Source organism: Momordica charantia (genome assembly GCF_013281855.1).
Source record: "Momordica charantia cultivar OHB3-1 chromosome 4 unlocalized genomic scaffold, Mcharantia_2.0 BLBB01000004.1, whole genome shotgun sequence".
Lineage (NCBI taxonomy): Eukaryota > Viridiplantae > Streptophyta > Magnoliopsida > Cucurbitales > Cucurbitaceae > Momordica > Momordica charantia.
Genome location: NW_028275162.1, coordinates 11,429,456 through 11,434,513, shown reverse-complemented (window position 1 = coordinate 11,434,513; position 5,058 = coordinate 11,429,456). Strand labels below are relative to the sequence as shown.

Below are 5,058 nucleotides of genomic sequence, written 5' to 3'. Positions count from 1 at the left end.
CTGTGTTCTCTGATTGTACTGCTGTTGCGGTGGCGGGATGTATTGCTGTGTAGGTGGAACATAGGGCTGCTTGTTCTGCTGGCTTTGCCCTTGATTAAAACCGCTCGAACCTCCTTGACCTCCCCATGAGAAATTAGGTTGCTGCCTCCAACCTGGGTTGTAGGTGTTCGAATATGGGTTAAAGTTCCTATTGTTCCCATGTCCTACATAAAAAACGGAAGCAAGGTTATGTGGACAATTATCATGAATATGGTTTTCACTGCAAAATGAACAAATGAGATCGTTGACTTGGCAAACAGGGGCTGGAGTGCAATAATATGACTGCACAGGTTGTGTCGGCGTAGCTAATGGATTTTTTATTCCCAACGCCATCTCTTTCAGCCTCTGGTTCATTGTAACCATCTCTTTTTGCATCGAGGTCGCAATGTCCAGAGCCAAAACTCCAGCTGGATATTGCCTCTTTGGTGCTGCCCTAGATCTTTGCGAACACCATAGTTCGTTGTGTGAAGCTAAGTCATTTAGAATGTCGACTATCTCGTTGAATGTCTTCTTTGTAAAAGCTCCGTTGGCAGCATTGTTTAGCATCATCTTAGTAGGATGATCTAAACCTCTAAAGAAATGTTCTATCAAGATGCATGCCGGCAAGCCATGGTTCGGACATTTCCTGATTAGTTCTTTAAATCTTTCCCACGCCTCGTGAACAGGTTCACGATCATACTGTCTAAAGGAGATGATCTCCTCTCTGATATCAGCGTGGCGGGTAGGTGGGAAGAATTTTGTTAAGAACTTCTCCACTAACGACCCCCATGTGGTGATGGATCCCGGTGGAAATGCATCGAGCCATGCTCTAGCTTGGTCCTTCAAAGAAAATGGAAAAAGTGTTAGTCTAAGAGCATCGTCTGTTATACCAGGTAATCGAAATGCATTTGCAATTTCAATGAATGATTTCAGATGATCATGTGGATCCTCATGTTCCTGCCCTCCATAATGTCCAATTGTCTGCAACATTTGGAACATCATTGGTTTAAGCTCAAAGTTTGCGTGGGCTGGAATAGGGTTGACTATCCCTGAATCAAAGTTCTGAAAAGTTGTGGCGGCATATTCTCGCATTGCCACGTCTCTGTTGTCCGCCATCTGGATCTGGTTGAATTCATTATTTCTTACGTGATTGATTACGCTTGTTTACATGCGTAAAAAGAAGGTTTTAGATGCTGTTTTTACAATGTTTCAGCTTTGTTTCGGTTTTTCCTCGGTCGTTTGAGTTCCAATTCATGCAAAATTCATATATTATGGTTTGTGGTTGGCTTATATTGTATTTATGACATTTTAGGACCATTTGGGAGTGCAAATTAATCAAAAGAAGCAAAAAGACGGAAAAACCATCATGGGAGGCGCCAGGCGCCTGGGAAGCCTGCAGAAAAACTGGTTTTCTTCCAACTTTGCCCTTAATGAAACGCGTCTTCCAATGCGTTTTGGTGGTTCCAACCGATGCATACGTGTAGAAGAAGTGTTCCACTATCAGTTTGAGCACGATTTGGTCAGTCAAAAGAGTTGGAAATGGGTGATTCACCATCGTTTTAGGACCTACCTAACCAATTCTGCACAGCTATAAATTCCAGCAACTTCTCCACCAAAATCATCAAGCCTTGCTTCCTTCTCTTGATCATTTTTAGTGTTTCTTTGTTGCTTTCTAAGTACTTTTGAGTTGCTTTCATTAGTTGCTTTTCATTTTTAAATCCCGAGCACTTTACATTCTTTTATTGAGCTTTGTTTTGTTTCCATTTGTACTTAGTTATTTTCTACTTATTCAAATATATAAAAATCTAGCACTTTGCTTATCTTCACTTTGCCTTTACTTTATTTTTAGTTAAGAGAGTTGTGTTTTTGGAGGAAAGAGCACGTGACACTCTCCCTTGCTTGAAAAAGAAGGGCGAAGCTCTCAATCCCGATAAAAACTCTCCGTTAGTTAACTTTTGTTTTTCACACATGCATTCCACATTCAACCGTTTTACTTGCTGTATTTTCTTCAATATGTCTTTCTAAATTTCCGTCTCTAGCCCGGTTATGGATAGTTAGCCTTTTATTTCTAATAAGGGTTGCTAAGAAGTAGTGTTTTTGCTTTCCATTCATTGCTCAACATGTTTTCCCAAAAAGTTAGGATTTAGAGAAGGCCACTGTAAGTCTTAACAAGTCAATACTGAAAAGGTTGCTTATTTGCATTGTTGAGTGGTTAAACTGAGGAGAGGAGCGCCTTAGACATAAGGGTTCCGCTTAAGTAGCCTAGACATAGGACCTTAACCCGAGGTTGCGACTATTTCCATCCTAAAACTAAGATATCTCTCGTAATAGACATATTAGGGAATGTCTTAGGACTTTGAACTTGCTTAGACATAAGTCAAGTGAAAAGCGTAGTCGTTGGTTCCTAAAGTGAAATGCATATCGTCCTTAGCATACGCTTGATTCTTTGTTGGCTAACTTGAAGTAATTCGGGCTAGGTTTTATCATTCTAAGTCCAAATCCCAAATCCAAAACCATTATTTGTGACCACTTCCCATTTTACAAGAATCACTCATTTCAACATTCACTATTCCTTTAAACTTTAGAGTTTGGAAATTATTTAGAAGTCCTTGAGGATCGATACTTGGATACTCCATCCATTTTATATTACTCTGACAGGTGTGCGCTTGCATCTATATAATTGTTACCACGCTTAGTGCGTGCGTTCAGCATAAACAGCCAGTCAAGTTTTTGGCGCCGTTGCCGGGGACTTTAGTTTTAAAATTATTTTCAAATTCTTTTAGTTTTTATTTTTTTGAATTGTTGTTGGGTGTAATTTCCATCCACCGTTTTTGTTCTATATTTTTGGTCGTTTATCTCACAAGGGTAAGTTAAAGTGCATGAGCACAAGATCTTTTCTTCTACCCCTTGACCCTGAGATTGAGCGGACCCTTCGAAAAACTCGAAAGGAGCAAAGACTTCGAAAACAACTAGAAAAGCAAAAAGAGAGAGAAGGTGAAATCAGTCCTGAAAGTGAGGTAGAGAGTACGAGCACATCAATGGCAGATATTCCACCTCGTGATCCGGTTGATCCACCTGCTGTTAACGGTAATATGAGGGATCATGCAAGAAATGATGAATTCAACCATATCCAGATGGCGGACAACAGAGACGTGGCAATGCGAGAATATGTCGCCACGGCTTTTCAGAACTTTGATTCAGGGATAGTCAACCCTATTCCAGCCCACGCAAACTTTGAGCTTAAACCAATGATGTTCCAAATGTTGCAGACAATTGGACATTTTGGAGGGCAGGAACATGAGGATCCACATGATCATCTGAAATCATTCATTCAAGTTGCAAATGCATTTCGATTACCTGGTATAACAGACGATGCTCTGAGACTAACACTTTTTCCATTTTCTTTGAAGGACCAAGCTAGAGCATGGCTCAATGCATTTCCACCGGGATCCATCACCACATGGGGGTCGTTAGTGGAGAAGTTCTTAACAAAATTCTTCCCACCTACTCGCCACGCTGATATCAGAGAGGAGATCATCTTCTTTAGACAGTATGATCGTGAACATGTTCACGAGGCGTGGGAGAGATTTAAAGAACTAATCAGGAAATGTCCGAACCATGGCTTGCCGGCATGCATCCAGATAGAACATTTTTTTAGAGGTTTAGATCATCCTACTAAGATGATGCTAAACAATGCCGCCAACGGAGCCTTTACAAAGAAGACATTCAACGAGATAGTTGACATCCTAAATGACTTAGCTTCACACAACGAACTATGGTGTTCGCAAAGATCTAGGGCAGCACCAAAGAAGCAAGATCCAGCTGGAGTTTTGGCTCTGGACATTGTGACCTCGATGCAAAAAGAGATGGTTACAATGAACCAGAGGCTGAAAGAGATGGCATTGGGAATAAAAAATCCATTAGCCACGCCGATACAACCTGTGCAGTCGGATTATTGCACTCCTGCCCCTGTTTGCCAAGTCAACGATCTCATTTGTTCATTTTGCAGTGAAAACCATATTTATGATAACTGTCCACATAACCCTGCTTCCGTTTTTTATGTAGGACATGGGAACAATAGGAACTTTAACCCATATTCGAACAGCTACGACCCAGGTTGGAGGCACCACCCTAATTTCTCATGGGGAGGACAAGGAGGTTCGAGCGGTTTTAATCAAGGGCAGAGCCAGCAGAACAAGCAGCCCTATGTTCCACCTACACAGCAATACATCCCGCCACCGCAACAGCAGTACAATCAGAGAACACAGATTCCACCAGTTCAAAATAACAACTCAAATCTTGAGAATATGATGAAGGAGTACATGGCCCGAACCGACGCAGTGATACAATCTCAAACGGCATCAATGACGAATTTTGAGACCCAATTGGGACAGCTCGCCAATGAATTGAAGAATAGACCACAAGGTTCTTTTCCAGGCCATACTGAATTACCAAAACGAGAAGGGAAAGAACAGTGCAAAGCTGTCACCCTCAGGAGTGGACTGGCATATGATGGACCAACAATGCCAACAACAGATGTACAGATTCCGTCCACTGAACCAATTGTAAAGATACCAGAAAATCCAACAACACCAGAAAAAGAAAATATTAGAAAAGGTAATGAGGACACCCCGAGTGTTCCTCCACAGGTACAACCTTCTTTTACCCCTACTCCCCCGTTTCCACAAAGATTAGTTAAGAAAACTAATGATTCCCAGTTTAGAAAATTTTTAGATATTTTAAAACAATTGCATATAAATATACCATTAGTAGATGCTCTAGAACAGATGCCAAATTATGCTAAGTTTTTGAAAGATATAGTTTCTAGGAAGAAAAAAATAGGAGAGCATGAACTGGTAGCCATGACAAAATGTAGTAGTGAGGCTGTAGGCAACCCGCTGCCCATGAAATGTAATGATCCTGGCAGTTTTACCATTCCATGTTCCATAGGAGGAAAAAACTTAGGTAGGGCATTATGTGATCTAGGCGCTAGCATTAATCTTATGCCATTATCAGTTTTCAAATCTTTAGGCATAGGAG

At 41.1% G+C, this 5,058-nt stretch overlaps 2 non-coding genes across 2 annotated transcripts; one reads left to right on the top strand and one right to left on the bottom strand.

The window, feature by feature from the left end:
* The first annotated feature begins 643 nt into the window (after nucleotides 1-643).
* On the top strand, nucleotides 644-750 carry LOC148211802 (small nucleolar RNA R71). The gene has a single exon (XR_015790566.1). It is a non-coding gene; the product is annotated as a small nucleolar RNA R71 (small nucleolar RNA).
* A 2,786-nt stretch (nucleotides 751-3,536) lies between these two features.
* Nucleotides 3,537-3,643, bottom strand: LOC148211801 (small nucleolar RNA R71). Its single transcript, XR_015790634.1, has one exon. It is a non-coding gene; the product is annotated as a small nucleolar RNA R71 (small nucleolar RNA).
* Nucleotides 3,644-5,058: the final 1,415 nt, after the last annotated feature.